General features: G+C 42.2%; 1 long non-coding RNA gene across 1 annotated transcript; it reads right to left on the bottom strand.

Annotated features, from left to right (window-relative positions):
* Window positions 1-5,738: 5,738 nt before the first annotated feature.
* LOC121879183 lies at window positions 5,739-13,651 on the bottom strand. Its single transcript, XR_006091283.1, has 4 exons — window positions 13,523-13,651; window positions 8,843-8,948; window positions 8,414-8,574; window positions 5,739-6,196 (listed from the first exon to the last, which is right to left on the bottom strand). It is a non-coding gene; the product is annotated as an uncharacterized LOC121879183 (long non-coding RNA).
* Window positions 13,652-19,213: the final 5,562 nt, after the last annotated feature.

Below are 19,213 nucleotides of genomic sequence, written 5' to 3'. Positions count from 1 at the left end.
TTGGTTATCTACTTTCCCGAAAAAGTGAATTATCTACTAAAGGAAAGTAGATTATCAAACTTTCGAGTAGATTATCGACCCTGAGAAAAATAATGCCTTAATTTTTCGAAGTGAATTATCACCAAGAAAAACAGAGGAAATTGCATCATAGAAAATAGAGGAATATCTACTTTCCGCGAAAGTTGGTTATCTCTTTCCCGAAAAAGTAGAATTATCTGCGCAGAAGAAATAGATATCCTTTCGAGGAAGTAGATTATCGATTTTGAAATATTACCTAAATTTTCCAGTAGATTATCATAGAAAACGGGAAATTTGCATCAGAAAATGGAAATATCTATACTTTCCGCGAAAGTTGGTTATCTACTTTCGAAAAGTAGATTATCTACTTTCTAAGGAAAAGTAGATACTAGGAAATGAATTATCGATTTTGAGAAAATATTGCCTTAATTTTCCGAAGTAGATTATCATGAAAACGGAAATTGCATCAGAAAATGAAATCTACTTTCCGCGAAAGTTGGTAATCTACTTTCCCGAAAAGTAAATTATCTACTTTTGGAGAAATGAATTATCGACTTTACAAGTAGATTATCGATTTTGGGGAAAATATTACGCTAATTTTCGATAGATTATCATAGAAAACGGGAAATTGCTCATAGAAAATGGGAAATATCTACTTTCCGCGAAGTTGGTTATCTACTTTCGAAAGTGAATTATCTACTCGGGAAAGTGGTGTCAAAACTTCGAAGTGGAGAATATCGATTAGGGAAAATAATACCATAATTTTCGAAGTGAATTATCATAAGTGGGGAAATTGCATAATAGAAAATGAAATATCTACTTTCCGCGAAAGAGATTCAGTTATCTACTTTCGAAAAAGTAGATTATCTACTTTTCAGGAAAGTGAATTCTTTATCGGCACAAAGAGACGTGAATTATCGATTTTTGAAATATTACCTAATTTTCGAAGTGAATTATCATGAAAACGGGATATAACTTTCCCGAAAATAGAATATTTCATTTTCTATGAATCAAATTCCCGTTTACCGATAATCTCTTCGAAAAATAAAACAAAAATCGACAGGTCTGCTTGGGAGGAGCTTGGGTGTGTTGCAAAGATCAGATCTGATCTGTAGATGATCTGGCATAGGTGGATGATAACTTCATGGAAAGTAGATATTTCCCCATTTTCTATGATGTAAATTTCCGTTTTCTATGATAATCTACTTGGAAAATTTAGGTAATATTTCCCCAAAAATCGATAGTACTTCCCGAAAAATAAATAATCTATTTTTTCCCCGAAATGAATAATCTGCTTTTCGGGAAAATGAATCAACAACTTCTTGGAAAGTAGATATTTCCCATTTTTTCTGCCAGTGGAAATTTCGTTTTCTGTGATAATCTACTTCGGGAAATTAGTGTGTACTACAAAATCGATAATCTGCTTTGAAAGAGTAATCTGCTTAGAAGTGAATCTTTCGAGAGAAACTTTCATGAGAGAAGTGAATGTTCCCATTACTATGATGCAAATTTTGGTTTCTGGAGTAATCTGCTTCGGGAGGTGAGTGGCCTACAAAATCGATAATCTAGCTACAAAGTCGATGATCTGCTCCCGAAAAGTGAATAATCTAGCACTAAAATGAATATAACTTTCATGGAAGTAGATGTTTCCATTTCTATGATGCAAATTTTCCCCGTTTTTCTGATAATCTGCTTGGGAAAATTTGGTAAAATGTATTTTCCCCAAAATCGATAATCTAAGCTACGAAAGGTCGATGATCTGCTTTCGAAAAGTGAATAAATACCAGCACCGGAAAGTGAATATCAACTTTAAGCGAGTGAATATTCTAAATACTATGATGCAAATTTTACGTTTTCTTATGATAATCTTAACTTTAAAGGAAAATTTGGTAATATTCTTTGAAAATCGATAATCACTACGAAAAACCGTAATCTGCTTAAAAAATGAATAATCTGCTTTCAAGAGAAAAGTAAAACAACAACTTTAACGGAAGAAGTAAATATTTCCCATTTTCTGTGTAAATTTCGTTTTCTCGATAATCTGCTTCGGAAAATTTGGTAATATTTCCCCAAAAACGATAATCTAAACTGAAAAGCCGATAATCTATTTTCGAAAAGTAGATAATCAAAGTGGGCTATGATTACAAATTTCGTTTTCTGTGATGATCGCAAAATTGGTGATATTTTCACAAAATCGATAATCTGCTACGAAAAGGTCGATAATCACCAACACGAAAGTGAATCAATCTGCTTTCAGGAAAACCAACAAAGAAGTGAATATTTCATTCTTATGATGCAAATTTCACGTTTTCTTATGATAATCTTAGCAGGAAATTTGGTAATATTTCACAAAAATCGATGATCTGCTTTACGAAAGTCGATAATCTGCTTTCGAAAGTAGATAATCACTTTTCGAGAAGTGAACTCAACCAACTTTCATGGAAAGTGAGTATTTCCCATTTCTGATGCAATTTCGTTTTCTGTGATAATCTACTTCGGAAAATTTGGTAATATTCCCCAAAAATCGATAATCTACTTCGAGAAAAGCCGATAATCTACTTTCCGAAAAAGTAGATAATCTGCCTAAGGAAAGGCGAATAAACCAACTTTCGCGGAAAGTGAATGTTTCCATTTCTATGATGCAAATTTCCGTTTTTCTACCAATCAATCTGCTTCCGGAAGAGTAAGGTAATATTACAAAATCGATAATCTAACTACGAAAAGTCACGATAATCTACTTTCCCCGAAGTAGATAATCTACTTTAAAGGAAAAGTAACCAACTTTCATGAAGTAGATATTTCCCATTTTCTATGATGTAAATTTCCCGTTTTTCTGTAATAATGTAAATTTCCGTTTTCTATGATAATCTACTGAAAATTTAGGTAATATTTCCCCAAAATCGATAATCTATTCCCGAAAGTCGATAATCTATTTTCCCGGAAAGTAGATATTTCCCATTTTCTATAGAAATTTTCCGTTTCCCATGATCTACTTTTTCTGAAAAGAAATTATATATATATATATATATATATATATATATATATATATATATATATATATATATATATATATATATATATATATATATATATATATATATATAATGAAAGTGGTATAGAAATAAAACAGTGGGTTTATCTTATTGTAGCAAGGTTATATTCACACAAATAAAATAGCCTATGGCGTTGTACAGTACAGTAAGTTATCACACTAACTTGGGATTCAATAACAAAGATTATTTACCATTGTTCGAGCTATGGTTACATGTTTTACTTATGTTTAAAGAGTTTTCTTGCTGAAGGCATCAAAGCAAATTACATCGGTAAGTGACTATAGATGACTGAAGAAAACAATACAATACCATTATGTTCATAACCATTAAAATACATATACAGAAAATTATTTTTTATCCAATTTTCCATTTGTTCACGTTGGACTTCACAAAGTCCATTCCAGTTGATAGAGGAGGAGGGCAAAGATAAGAAAAAGGGGAGTCCCTGAACCTGGCTGATGCCAGGTCAGAGGACCAGGGTTCTCCCTCAAGAGGATCCTGACTCTGGAACCACTGGACAAACAAGCTTGCTGGTCCAAAAGCCATTTAGCTCTTGGAAGAAGCCTCCTGACCCCAGCTCAAAAGGATAAAAAACGGCTACCCAAGTTCAGGACCGGCTCTCTTGTCCTAGGTTCGGCACATCCTGGATGAGGAATTCCAAACCCTAAAAAAAAAAAGATCCTAGGCAGCCTAACGCTGACTGGAGACACAGATACAGGTGGAGGGGAGGTGGAAAAAGAGGGAGAGGAGGTGGAGGGAGATGGGGCCTGTGGAGAGGGAGAGAAAGGGTGGAAGGAGAGGGGGAGGGGTGGAAGGAGAGGGAGAAGGGATGAAGGAGAGGGTTGGGGTGGAAAGAGAGGGAGAAGGGGTGGAAGGAGAGGGGGGGAAGGAGGGAGAAGGAGGGAGAAGGGTGAAAGGAAAGGAGGAGGTGGAAGGAGAGGAGAGAGAGGGGTGGAGGGACATGGGAGGAAGGAAGGGAAGGGGTGAAGGAGAAGGGAAGGGGTGGAGGGAGAGGGGAAGGGGTGGAGGGAGAGAGAAGGGGGAAGGAAAGGAAGAGGTTGAAAGGGAGAGGGAGGTGGAAGGATAGGGGAGGGGTAAGGAGAGGGGAGGGGTGGAATGAGAGGGGAGGGGTGGAAGGAGAGGGGGTGGAAGGAGAGGGAAGGGGGGGGAGGGGAAGGGGGAGGGAGAGAAAGGGGAAGGAGAGGGGGAGGTGGGAAAGAGAGGGAAGGGGTGGAGGGAGAGGGAAGGGGTGGAGGGAGAGGGGTGGAAGGGAGGAAGAAGGTGAAGTAGAGGGGAGGGGAGAAGGAGGGGGAAGGGGAAGGAGAGGTGGAGGGGCTGGAGGAGAGGGGGAGATGGGAAGAAGAGGAGAGGGGGGGAAGGAAAAGAGGGAGGTGGAAGGAGAAGGGGGAGGGAGGGGAGAGGGGAGGGAAGGGAAGGGGTGGAGGGAGAGGGGAAGGGGTGGAGAGAGAGAAGGGGTGAAGGGAAGAGGGAAGGGAGGGGAGGGGTGGGGAGGGAAGGGAGGGGAGGTGGAGGAGGGGAGAGGAGAGGGGGAGGGAGTCAGGGAGGGGAGGGAGTCGGGGAGTGGGAGGGAGGGAGAGGAGGAGGAAGGAGAGGGGGGAGGTGGGAAGTAGAGGAGGGTGGAGGGATAGGAAGAGGAGGGGTGGGAAGGAGTGGGGAGGAGGTGGACGTAGAGGGGGGTTGAATGAGGGGAGAGTAGGTGGAAGGAGAGGGGAAGGTGGAGCGAAAGAGAGAGGAGGTGGACGGAGGGGATGGGGAGAGGGGAGGGGTAGAAGGAAAAAGAGAGGAGGAGGGAGAGAGAGGGGGTGAAAGGAGAAGGAGAAGGGTGGAAGGACAGGGAGAGGGGTGAAGGATAGGAAGAGGGTAGGGGAAGAGGGGGTGGAGGGGGAGGGAGGGAGAGAGGGGGAGAAAGAGGGGCTGGAAGGAAATGGAGAGGAGGAGGGAGGAGAGGGAAGGGGTAGAGGGAGAGGGAAGAGGGAGAGGGGAGTGGGGAGAGGAGGTGGGAGGGGAGGCAGAGGGGGTGGAAGGAGACGGAGAGGGGGTGGTTGAGGAAGTCTGGAGGGGAGGGACAGAAGGAGAGGGGAGGGGTGGAGGGAGAGGAGGAGGGGTGGACTGAGAGGGGTGAAGGGAGAGGCTGGAAGGAGAGGGAGAGGGTGGAAGGAGAGGAGAGTGGTGGAAGGAAAGGGAACTGAGGTGGAAGGAGAGGGGTAGGGGTGGAGGTAGAGGGGAGGTGTGGAAGAGAGGGGTAATGGGAGAGGAATGGAAGGAAAGGGAAACGAGGGAAGGAGAGGGGAGGAGGGGAGGAGAGAGGGAGGGGTAGAGGAGGGGAGGGTGGAAGAGAAGGGTAATGGAAGAGGAGTGGATGGAAAGTGAGAGGGGGGAGAGGGAAAGGGGGTGGATGGAGAGGGAGAGGGGGTGGATGGAGAGGGAGAGGAGGTGGAAGAAGAGGAGGAGGGGTGGAGGGAGAGGAAAAGGGGTGGAAGGAGAGGGAGAGTGGGTGGGGAGGACGGTCGGGTGTGGAGGGTGAGAGATTAGGATCTAGGGTGTCAAGATTGGGGACTGGGTTATAGGGGAAAGTGTGGTGTGGTGTGGTGTGGTGTGGAGTGGTGGGGGTGAGGTGGAGGTGGAGGGTGTGGCGTGGAGGTGGAGGGTGTGGCGTGGAGGTGGAGAGTGTGGCGTGGAGGTGGAGAGTGTGGCGTGGAGGTGGAAAGGTGTGGAGTGGAGGTGGGGGCAACTCCAAATGCGTGAGCACAATCAAGTTTGTCACTGGAATGGTGGTTAAATAATTCACTTTATTAGGGACAACATCGAAATGGAGAGCAGTCTGCCTTGGCCAAAGGAATTGCGTTTAATGGCTTACTTTCTACAGTTGGCTCTGACATGAGCAGGTTGTTTACAATAACGGCAAAATACACTAGTCCTCGCATCAGAAACAAGAGCTTTACTCCACTCCAGTGCAGTGTTCTCAACCGAAGCTGAAGTGGCAGGTGGTAAAGAAATCCCAGAGGCATCCGACAGTGCAGTCCTGGTAGCTGGCTCCTTCCATGAACTTGAAGATGGTTTATTGACAGACTTCGATTGAGAGGACTGGAATAACGGCACCCGTGCTGTGAAAATTATCAGTATTAGTGAGAGAAATGATCGGCAGACAGCCCCTGTTTGCTATGCAGATGACACTTTACACATACTAAAATTGATTGTGAAATGCAAACCACCCTGAACCATGTACATTCATCCTGCGAGAACCTTGGTCTCATCTCCACTGAGAAAACTAAAGTATTCAACAAACAAACTGGTAACCGTAAACGTGGATCATCAAAGCTTAAGATAAGTAACAACACCATTGATTATGTCTCTTCTTTTATATATCTCGGGGTCTCTATCACCTTTACCTCACCTGCCATACAACAGCCAACCCGTCATGTACCGATAGGTTAAAAAACCCTTAACTGTGTAGCGGGGTACAACCCACATTATGGCGGTAATAATAGAATTGGCAAGCCAATGTACCTAGGTTATATGAGATGTCTGATAGATTACCACGCACCAGCCCTGGTCCGTCGTGACGGAAAAGGCATTGACAAGCTCGAAAAAATGAAAAATAAAGCCCTTAGGATTATTTTAGGCTGTCCCATGAGCACTAAAGTACTTAATATGTGGAAAGAACTGGGTATGCTCAGTGTCAAAGATAGAATAATTGAGGTCAACCTCATGATAGCCCTGAGGCTTTTGCGTGGTGAGCCAGATAACATTGCTTCTAAGAAACTGCTAGAATATAATGAGTAATGAAACTGGTGAATCTAAATGGATCCAAACTACAGCTACACATATGAGGATGTTTAAAATAGACCATTTGTACAAAGCTTGAGACAGCAGCGCTTCCTGCCACCCGAGCGGACAGTTCCCTTCTACATCACAACACCCACGTACTGACCACACATAATCCTTATCTCCAACACACTGCCAAAATGAGAGCTCTTGAACACATAAATAAGCTACAGATCATCTACTGTACATTGACGGCTCTCTTAACGCTGTCTGTGGGAGAGGTGGAAGTGCTGTTATTGTGACTCGGCCTAACGTTAATGTAATAAAGGAGCTAGAAGTAGTGACTGGGCATCACTCTACAAACTGAACTATTTGTCATACTCACAGCCCTGAAACTTGTTGAAGTCACTGCCACTGACAGTCTCATCACCACTAACGCATTATCCTCACTACTGGCTCTTGAAACCCTCAATTCAGATTGTCACCAGCTTGTATCGGAAGCCAGACACAAGCACACATGTCTCATTGACGGGGGTATCAGGATAAAGCTGTTGTGGATCCCCTCTCCCATAGGCATCAGTGAACATGATAGAGGTAATGTGTGCGGCCAAACATAATAATAATAATGGTTGCCCTTCGTGTAACGAGTATGGCCGGCCCTAGGGCCACCTAGGCGTGAATCTGTTCAAAATGTAGAAGCTGTCGCCAACACAACGACCACACCCTAAGTTAACGAACTGCATGACCCAGAGTCAAGGAATAGTCCGAGAAGACCGGACAACTCGCAAACTGCACTGGCTAACCATTACCCCGGAACACGATCCGCAAATCGATTAACATCCAGGTCCTCTGCCGGGTAGATAGAGGCCAAATGGCGCAAAAAAACTTACCGCCCATTTGTTTCGCCCTGCCCGGGGATCGAACTCGGGTCCGCTAGCCTGCGAGGCGAGCATGCTGACCATTACACCACAGGTTGCCATCGGCCAGACATATGGCCACACACTCCAACACTATGTCATAGACTGTGAAAAAAATAGAACCTTATAGGGATTGATCCAAGCATACTGTGTGTGTATGCAGTGGCACAGCACTTTATCTCTGATGACAAAATAGCTGATGTACTAAGGCTGTATCCACACTTCGCATCTACTGTAGTACCTAGTCAAAATTCTGTGGACCGACTTAAACAAACAATGTACTAGAAATACTCTTAACATTCAATGCCGTAATATCAAAATCACTGGGGTCTGATAAACACCCTTTGTGACCTCTACTCTGTAATCCTTTTTGCTCTCCCGCTCACAGAGTGCACAATATACTAGCTGCTGTCCGCGCCAAAAATTCAATTTCAATTCATCCTTCACACTACTTCTCAGACCTCTCACCCTCCACACCACTCCTCACCCTTCAGATCACACCATCTTTCACCCTTCACATCATACCACCACTCACCCTGCACACCACACCACTCCTCACCCACCACACCACACCACTCCTCACCCACCACACCACTCCTCAACACCATACCATAACATAAGCCTCTACAGTGCTATTACCTTCATTATGACTCAACACCTAAGTATGATCAGCCCTCCACCGCACTGTCAGCCATCCTCCGCTGCACTGTCTGCCATCCTCCGTTATCCTCCACTGCACTCAGCCATCCTCCGCTATCCTCCACTGCATTGTCAGCAATCCTCCGCTATCCTCCAATACACTGTCAGCCAAGGGAAAAACAAAAATTTATGGTCGAACAGTAGTTGGGACTGAAACTGCAAATTTACTGGATTACAAGCATGTTAAAACGAGGACATACTTGATAAAGAAGCGGCTGTTAGTGTAAGGAGATATGTAGAACACACAATAATAATCTAAATATATACATAAGTCACACATTAAACACTTTTGTACACTCCTGCCTACGTGGGAGAAATAATACTTAAATCTCTCACCTCTAAAACTATCCTAGGAAGAAAAAGACTAACCTTGCCAACAGTGACCACCAGACACCTACACGAGTGGAGAGCAAATGTCCCCGGCCTTTCAGTCGTCTGCTGTACCCCAGGAATCAAATAAACTCCCGTGGCTAATCTGATACACAAATAAAAAATAGGACAAGGTGCCAAAATTGTGTGATCAGATAACCTAAATACAATTGTACTATGGATCTAAGGCAGAGCTGGAAGATAACTTATTAAAATGGAGAATAATGCAAGGTGTACGGATTTTCAAGTGAACCCCGTGTCGATGAAACAAGCCGACGAACCATCCCTGTACCACCCGCTAACCAGATATATGTCATGATTATTCCCCCCAGCGCCTACCTCAAAATACTACATAATCACTATAATGCAATAAATTGACGAGGAACAAATGCTATGATTCATATAAGGATGGACATGTAATAACAGTTGGAATTAAACATAGGAGCTAGAGAGCGAACATAAAATATAACAGAAAAAGTCCATGATAGTTAATTATGAAATGAGGAATAACCATCAACCCTTGACAAACACTACCACCACACTGCCTATACACACTTGACACGACCTCCACTCTGCCTTCACACACTTAAGGCAGAGTGATAGTGGTGCAAGAGAAACCACGACAACATTCCTTAACTCCCAGATTCAAAAAGTATAATAGGAAAAATCATCCACAACTGTTACTGCAAGAACAACAATACACCTTAACTGACTTTACCATGATCATAAAGAGAGAAATGATATAAAAAATGGCGACAAAACTGCACCTGAGACTTTACTTTAACCAGTAGCTCTTTCTCTTGATCATTTACTTAGCCAAATGAACGTTATGAACCCGTGAGAGAATCCCAAAATACTGTATTATATAACATAAGAACATAAGAACATAAGAAAGTGGGATACTGCAGGAGGCCGACTGGCCCATACAGGGCAGATCCCTTTCACACCCATCCCAGCACTTCCATGTGCCTATCCAACTTCGTCTTGAAGCTCCCTAGCGTCCCCGTCTTGAAGCTCCCTAGCGTCCCCGATCCTACTATAGCACTCGGTAGCCTATTCCACATATCCACAACTCTATTACCAAACCAGTGCTTGCCTATATCCTTTCTGAATCGGAATTTATCTAATTTAAAGCCATTTGTTCTAGTTATTTCGTTATTACTGAGCTTCAGAACATCTTCCATTTTACCCTTGTTAATCCCACTTACCCACTTGTACACCTCTATCATATCTCCCCTAACTCTCTCTAATGAATGTAAGCCTAAGCTTTTCAGTCTTTCTTCATATGGAAGGTTTCTAATATTATGGATCATTTTGTCATTCTTCTTTACTCTCCAAAGAATCTATGTCCATTCTATAATAAGGACACAGAACTGAACCGCATAATCCATGTGTGGCCTCACTAATGCTAGGTAAAGTTTCAAGATAACGTCAGCAGTTCTGTTACTCACAGACCTAGATATGAACCCAAGAATCCTGTTTGCCTTGTTGCGAACGCTAATACATTGTTTTCTAGGTTTCAAGTCGTTGCTAACAAATACACCTAGATCTTTTTTCACAAACTGAGTTTTCTATTTCGTGTTACCTAGTTTATACTTAAACGTTTGTATTCGTCTTCCTATCTGTAGTACCTGCATTTATCAGTATTAAAATTCATTTGCCAGTCTACTGACCACTCATGTAAGTATCTAGATCTCTTTGAAGGTGTTCAAAGTCACTGTCTGAATTTATCACTCTCCCCATTTTGGTATCATCTGCAAATTTACTAATCCTACTAGTTATGCCTAAATCAAGATCATTAATGAATATAACAAACAGCAGAGGGCTCTAATAGATCCCTGGGAACTCCGCTTTTGACCGCACCCCAGTCTGACTTTAATCCATTTATGCTGACTCTTTGTTTCCTACCAGTTAACCATGACCTAATCCATTTTAATACTGATCCACCTATTCCATGTGCTTCTACCTTCCTTATCAATCTCTCATGAGGACTCTATCGAATGCTTTACTGAAATCTAAATAAATTATATCATATGACTTATCATTATCTACCGCTTCATATACTTCTGAGAAAAAGCTAAGCAAATTTGTGAGACAAGAACGTCCTGGGTGAACCCTGCTGAGAAGAATGAATTAAGTTGAATGTTTCAAGGTGGCTTCTGATTTTGTAGCAATAATTGACTCTAGCAACTTGCCTATGATTGACGTGAGACTAATGGGACGGTAATTTGATGCTATTGATTTATCACCCTTTTTGAAAATCGGAACTACATTTGCAAGTTTCCGGCACTAGGCCCGATTCTAATGACTTATTAAATAAAACTGCTAATGGATTACTCAACTCATCTCTACATTCTTTTAATATTCTAGCATATACCTCGTCTGACCAGGCGATTTATGAGGCTTCAGTTTGTTAATTACTTTAAGCACATCGTTACTAGTAATATTGATATTCATCAACATATTTTCTATACTGTCGTTATATACCTATGAACTTCTGGAAACTGTGCTAGGTTTTCATTTGTGAATACGGAGCGAAAATGACTATTTAACGTACTACACATTTCTAACTCATCATCAGTCATTTCTCCTGTCGTAGTTTTAAGGGACCTATTGTATCTCTAACCTTTGATTTATACAGTTGATAAAAAGCTTTGGGGTTATTTTTCGATTCGTTTGCTACCTTGATTTCATAATTTCTCTTTGCTTTCCTAATTTCTGTTTTTACCTGTCTTGTTAGGTTCTGATAGTAACCAAGTAAGTGATTTTCGCCTTTCTTAACTTTTCTATATACTCCTTTCTTTTTCCCTAGAAGATCTAAGAGTCTATTATTCATCCATTTTGGTTGGTTCCGTATCGGTCTGAATTTTCTTTTGTGTTGAATCTCTTATAAACTCTGTATCTCTTCGTCGTGTATCTTAAAGAGTTTCATGAATACATTACTCCGATACCTTACAGCATGACGTTTGTGTTAAAGGAGCTACAACGATGAAATGCCCTCAGTAAAGGCCTTGTGCTATGTATATGCAGTTTTGTTCCGATGCTGATTATGCAGGCAGGTGTAAACGATGAGAAACAAGTGTGGGCAAGATCGGTCCAGCAGCACGCGGGGGGGGTGATTAACGAGGGGTGAGCGGTGTTGTGTCGTTAGCAGGGGAAGTAAGAAGCCGTTTATAAATCTCTCGGTTATAGTGACTCATAGGGCCATTCTTCCAAACCAGTAACCCATTAGGCTATTTCTGGGGATAGAAGTTAGTATTGGTGGTGGTGTGGAGGGTGAGCATGGGGTGTGGAGGACGGTGTGAGTTTTGGGGGGGCGGTGTGAGTTTGTGGGAGGGTAGGGTGTGGAGGGCGAGGGTGTGGAGGGCGACGAGGTGTGGAGGGAGTGGTGTTGAGGGCGATGGTGGGGTGTGGAGGGCGACGGTGGGTTGTGGAGGTCGAGGGAGGTGTGGAGGGCGACGATAGGGTGTGGAGGGCGACGGTGGGGTGTGGAGGTGACGGTGGGGTGTGGAGGGTTGAGGAAGGGTGTGGAGGGCGACGGTGGGGAGTGGAGGGCGACGGTGGGGTGTGCAGGGTCGAGGGAGGGGTGTGGAAGGCGACGGTGGGGTAAAAAAAGCGAAGAAACAACGGGCATTGTGGCAATAAATAGAGGCAATGTCAGGGTGGGTGGTGTAAAACTCATAAATCTTCGTTCACAAAATCTATGCAGGCAACCGGTGAACGTTTGATTCCTGACTGACTTGTCCTCGAGTCTCCCTTTGCTGTCAGACATACAACGCCTGCCTTAGCCCCAGCTGGCTGGTGTGCAAGGGTGTGAGACACTTCAGCAAAGATCACTTCCCGTCGGCCACCTCGCGCATAATGCAATGGCGAGGAATGTACAGCCAGAATAACACAAACACCAAAAAGTGACCTCGAAAACTATAGGCGGCGAGTAATTAGCATTATAAAAGTAATTAAAATAATTGAGATGTCACTTGGTCAAGTTATGCGGGTCTCCGGCACATTACGGCTCATACTACTAGTGATTGCACTAGTAGGAAAAGTTTAGGAAGTTCACTTTCTAACTCCAGAGTGTTATTTTCACAAGTGGATTTGGTGACTACAGGGCAAGGTGACATTTGGTTTCCGGCCAAGACTGAGATACCAGCGACTGGCGGACTGTCGACTACTGCTAAGGTCACATAATTAGAGACAAAAGCACGTTAAGATAAACGTTACACATGGGATATCTAGCAGTTCTAGGTAAACCTGATAAGATCACCATCTCACCTATATAACAATCAAAGTTGGGAACAGCACTCTTAAGAATACAAGATAAATCAGAACCGGTGTCCCGTAAAGCAATAACAGAGAAAGAGGGCTGGACTGATTTCGTTTGAGTTAGGAGACCTTTCGAACAAAATGGTCTAAATGAAGGTGGTACGTTAGGAAGAGCAACTCCAGAATGTGTGTGCACTGAATCAAGTTTGTCACAGGCATGGAGATAATATAATTCCAATGTATTAGGGACAAAACCGAAATAGAGAACAGGTCTGCCTTGGCCAAAGGAATAGCGTTTAATGGCCAACACTTTATAGTTGGCTCTGACATGACCAGGTTGTTTACATTAACAGCAAAATATACTAGTCCTCTCACCAGAAACAATAGCTTTACTCCACTCCAGTGCAGTGTTCTCACCTGAAGTTGACGAGGCAAGTCGTGAAGAGATCCCCGAGGCATCCGGCAGTGCAGTCCTGGTAGCTGGCTCCTTACGTGAACTTGAAGATGGTTTATTAACAGTTTGGTTGAGAGGACTGGAATAACGGCACCCGTGCTGTGAAAATTATCAGTATTAGTGAGAGAGAAATGATCTAGCAGCAGGACCAGCTGCGGCCACAGAGCTGAACCCACGCTCATCGATATGAGCTCACACCCTAGCAAAACTTTTGAGAAGATGTTTCTTGGCAGACTCATACAGAAACAGAGAGAACACAAGTCTCCTAACATATAGAGCAACACCCATGGTAAAAGTGTACCTAATTGCATCACCACAGTCTTAACTGTGCATGGGGATGAAAGGCACAGAAACACCACATTTCTTGACCTAAAAACTGTATTTGATTGCCAATAGGTAACTTATATTCTAATAATTAGACCAAATGGATATAAAAGGTCGTCTTTTACACTGGACAAGTGGTGACCTCACAACAGAAGGGCTGCTGCACTGTTTCAAGGTTACAAAATTGAAGTCGGAGATATGCAACTTGGGACCCTTCAAGGTGGAGCACTAAGGCCCACTTTGTTCAATATTCTTATGAGTGCACTATTTAAGTCAATCCCCAGCAATATTACTGTTAGCTAAGCTGATGGCACCGTGAAATGCAAACCACCCTGAACCAGGTACAGTCATCCTGCGAGAACCTTGGTCTCATCATCACCACTGAGAAAACTAAAGTATTCAACAAACAAGCTGGTAACCACAAAGGTGAACCAACAAAGCTTAAGATAGGTAACAACACCATTGACTAAGTGTCCTCTTAAATATCTCGCTCCACTACCTCTGCCCAAATCTTGTCTAACAAATCTGCTGACGTTTTTTAGGAAAGTCTTCGAGGTAGTAGATAATGACGAAAATTGCGATGTTATTTACTTAGACTTTAGCAAAGCATTTGACAGAGTACCGCATCAGAGGCTTCTGAGAAAAATTAAGGCTCATGGTATCGAGGGGAAAGTTTTAAATTGGATAAAATCATGGCTCACCGATAGAACGCAGAGGGTCAGCGTAGATGGTGTTAAATCCGAGTGGGGCCGTGTAACCAGTGGGGTTCCCCACTTCATAATCTACATAAACGATCTAGATACTGGGATCAGCAGTGACATAAGCAAGTTTGCGGATGACACCAAAATAGGGCGGCAGATAAATTCAGGGCAGGATGCAAATGCATTACAGGAGGATCTAAATAAACTGCAGGGGTGGTCTGAAAAATGGCAAATGAAATTCAACACCAGCAAGTGCAGCGTACTAAATATTGGAAGAACAAGAACTGACAATGTATACAGCCTTAACAACATCAACCTAGAGAAGTCGACTTGTGAAAGAGACCTAGGGGTACTTGTAAGCCCAGACCTACGGCCTAGAAAACAGTGCGTTAATGTTCGAAATAAGGCAAACAGAGTATTGGGTTTTATATCTAGAAGTGTAAGTGACAAGAGGGCAGAGGTCTTATTGCAACTATATCTTGCGCTAGTCAGGCCGCACCTCGATTATGCGGTTCAGTTCTGGTGCCCCTATTATAGAATGGATATAAATTCACTGGAGTCGGTGCAGCGAAGAATGACAAAAATGATTCCGGGACTTAGAAACCTTCCATATCAGGATAGGTTAAAGAAACTTAACTTGCATTCCCTAGAAAGACGAAGAGTGCGGGGAGATATGATAGAAGTATTTAAGTGGGTGAAAGGAATCAATAAAGGGGATATAGATAAAGTTCTTATAATATCCGACCAGGATAGGACTCGGAGCAACGGATTCAAGTTGGATAAGCTTAGGTTTAGGAGGAGATAGGAAGAAACTGGTTCACAAATAGGGTGGTGGACGAGTGGAACAAGCTTAGCAACTTTGTAGTAAGTGCGAGAACTCTGGAAAGTTTCAAAAGGAGGCTAGATAGATTCATGGATGATAGAGAGTGGTAGTAACTCTCGACAGGAGCTGCCATGCACAGGCCAGCCGCCCTATTGCAGACTCATTATTTTCTTATGTTCTTATGTTCTTATCAGTGAGTACAATACAAAATTATATATATATATATATATATATATATATATATATATATATATATATATATATATATATATATATATATAATCAACACCTCAACCCGCTAGGATTCGAACCCACGGCCCACGAGCCCATGACTGTGACCGGGGAACGCTAACCGCCGTGGGTCGTGGGTTCGAATCCTGGCGGGTTGAGGTGTTGATTGTGAAGATGTGAATTACACGAAAGCGCTGGGAACTTCGTGTTTTCTTCTTTCCTTGTGGTTATCAGCATATACCTGGATCACGCGCACCTACAGTGATTGATTTGCATGCATATATATATATATATATATATATACATATATATAATTTTTTTCCCTATGAAAATGTCATTGAATTTCTGTATATGTAATGTATTTCATGGGGCAAAGTGAGGCTCAGGAACGTAACCCCCGTATTTTATCTATTTCTTATGGGGAAAATCGATTCCGTTCACGTTGCAGTTTTCCGGAACGGAATCCAGTGTCAAATAGAATAATTGAAGTCAACCTCATGAGAGCCCTGAGGCTCTTGCATAGTGATCCAGATAACATCGCTTCTAAGAAACTAATGGAATATGTAAGTCATGAAAGCTGGTGAACTTAAATGGATCCAAAGTACAGCTACACATACGAGGATGCTTGGACGAGACCATCTGTACAAAGTTGCTACATATGGCTATGCATTTACATACCATATGTTCTGTTATATCAGTCACCATTGTAAGAGCAGTTTGGTTTTCTATGAAATATCTCATGTCATTTGAAATTAGTTTACTTTGTGTATTTAATGTGAATTATATTGGTTCAATGTAATTTTTAAAATTTTGTAATCATATAATATTATGTACTCATACAATACTTATACAAAGGAGTTTTGAGTTATTATTCTAGTTGGAAAATATGTATTGTTTGTTTACATTGGAGAGACACTCTCCTCCAGGGTTGAATTCAGGGTGTAGATGTTAGATCAGGACAGTGATTGTAATCTTGTTTCATCCATTATATATCCTGCATTTTGTTATTAATTTATTCAGCAGCATTTAGGGTGAATACTAAGTGATATTTCTGTGAGTGGAGGAAGAGCCTTATTGTGAGATTAAGATTTATAATTTACTAAATCAGTTGGGTCACAAAGCCATGCAATGTCAATGTCTGTACTCTTGTTTTATTGTAAATATAATGGTTGTTAATTGTTACTGTATAAATTAGTATTTCTCAGTCCTAACCCAATTTGGTAAATTTTTACTTTAGGACAGGAGTCCCTAGGGGTTGACCAATATTTTTTTCCAGTGTATTTTGGTGTGTTTTAAACGAACCTGACCTTCATTTTTGGCGGAAATTGCTCGTTTTTGCCCCCTCCCCAAAACAATAATGGGGGAGTTTTTGGGTGGGGGAGGAAAAGAAAACGAGTCATCTATCCAAACAAAACCTAACCCCTAACCGGGGGCTCAGGCCCCCGAATCCCCGGTAGGCCTAGCTTAAACTAACCGAAATGTTTCAGTAGTTTGAAACTTTGGGGTGCGCCATGTCCGAAAGTACAATACCTTAATTAGAAGTGAAAGACCAGGGATACGTAAGAATTGGATAGAATGATCGTCTTTCTCGTAAAACTCAGCAATAAACTTAAAATAATCGTAGGAGTACAAATAACAACCAACTTCCACCACGGCCATTGTGAGACTGGTCAAATCCAGGCTGCTTCCTTTAAAAAAATAATAAGTCAAATGTGATTGGTCGAAAGAATTCACCTGATGATAATGTCAGTCAATATTGCATGTGAGATGCACCGCTAACCTCTCCTCACAGACGAAGACTGAAAACTACGTAAAATCAATTAAATTAAATTGCGTCGCTATTACCCATATCCGCCTGGTATAAATGGTGTTCAAAATGATCAGAATAGGTAGATCTAAATGTTTCAGTAGTTTACAACTTTCGGGAGCGCAATGTCCTAAAGTAAAGTAATACCCCTAATTTGTACAGTATAAAGAATAGTTTTCCTTGGATGCTTTCTCAGTGTTTGCATTAAATGTCACTATAAGCCTGAGATAGCAAGGAGTGTCTACATATCCTGGGCTGTTAATCACAGCCGTTATTTCAGAACGTGAGTCTGATTAATGGGCCTAGGAGTTGGAGCACTGCCGAAAGAGGAAGGTTATTCAGTAGTGGCCGTGAAAAAGCCGAGACACAGCAGCGCTTCCTGCCACCCTGGCGGACAGTTCCATTCGTCATCACAACACTCACCCTCCAAACCACACTACCCCTCACACACCACAGCCTCCACAGCACATCAAAGCATCACCTCTCCAGATCTGACAAGGACATTATATTGCCATTAACTAAAGAGTCTTTGATTAAGAGTTTGTTCCTCTCATACACTCACTCCATTCAACCCGCTGGTGGAGACGAAGGGAATGTCTCCTTTAGGGAACTGTTTCTTAGGCAGATATACAGTACAGTAATGGACAATGGTGTACAGTAGCTAAAACAACTATCTGTGTAGGTGGGAGTCGATATGCTCCAAAATTTTACGTTTGACTAGTGACAGCCATCATATACCAAAATTTATCGTCCATGGTCTCATATTGTTTCCCACAAAGTATGCACAGATAGTTGTTTTAGCTACTGTACCTCCAGACCACGACAAGCTGTACACCACAATATACAGTACAGTTCATTGACCTTAAAGAGAGTATGATAACCGTTTTATTTCTCTCAGGAATTTACCGCAGCTCACCAGCGTCAGTTCTGCGACACACTGGTTACAAAACACTGCAGCCTTAGAGAATACTGATAAGTTTGTCTCTTTGTCTGTCTTGTTATCTGTTTGTGTCCGCCTGTCTCTCTCTCACTAAGAATAATTTTAAACATGAGTCTGTCAATCTGTCAGTTTCTGTGTATCTGTTAGTGACCATGATATTAAAGACTAATAATTACTTTCACTAGAGGATATAAATACTCAAAGGGTAAGACTGTAAGAGGCTGGAAGAGAACCATTTCACGTGGGAAGATCAAAGAGGTATTGCCTAAGGCCCTCGAGTTAATATTAATTGTTAGGAGTCATCATTGAACCTTAATGAGGCACAGGTAACGCAAGTCTTATGTGATGTAATAAAGCACAGGTAACACGAGTCTTATGTGATGCAATGAAGCACAGGTAACACGAGTCTTATGTGATGTAATAAAGCACAGGTAACACGAGTCTTATGTGATGCAATGAAGCACAGGTAACACGAGTCTTATGTGATGCAATGAAGCACAGGTAACACGAGTCTCATAAATTATGACGTAGGTTCCTTCTGTAAATCTCATCGTTTTCACTTTAATCCCCCAAGTGGATGAAGAGTTAAATGTAAATAATTAAAATGACACACAAGTAAATCAATCAATAAATGAAATGATAAAACCGACAGACAATCAGCCACAAGAACGAACGAACGAACGAACGAACGAACGAATGAACGAACGCACCCGCACACACACACACACACAGTGGGTGCCCATCCTCTCCAGCTGGTGCAGTCTGCCAAACTCCTGGGTGTAACTATAGACAACAAACTTGACTGGAAAGCCCATGTAAATAACACAG

Source organism: Homarus americanus, unplaced genomic scaffold, assembly GCF_018991925.1.
Source record: "Homarus americanus isolate GMGI-L3 unplaced genomic scaffold, GMGI_Hamer_2.0 scaffold18044, whole genome shotgun sequence".
Taxonomy (NCBI): Eukaryota; Metazoa; Arthropoda; class Malacostraca; order Decapoda; family Nephropidae; genus Homarus; species Homarus americanus.
Note: the sequence above shows the minus strand (reverse complement) of the source record. Positions and strands in the feature narration are given on the sequence as shown.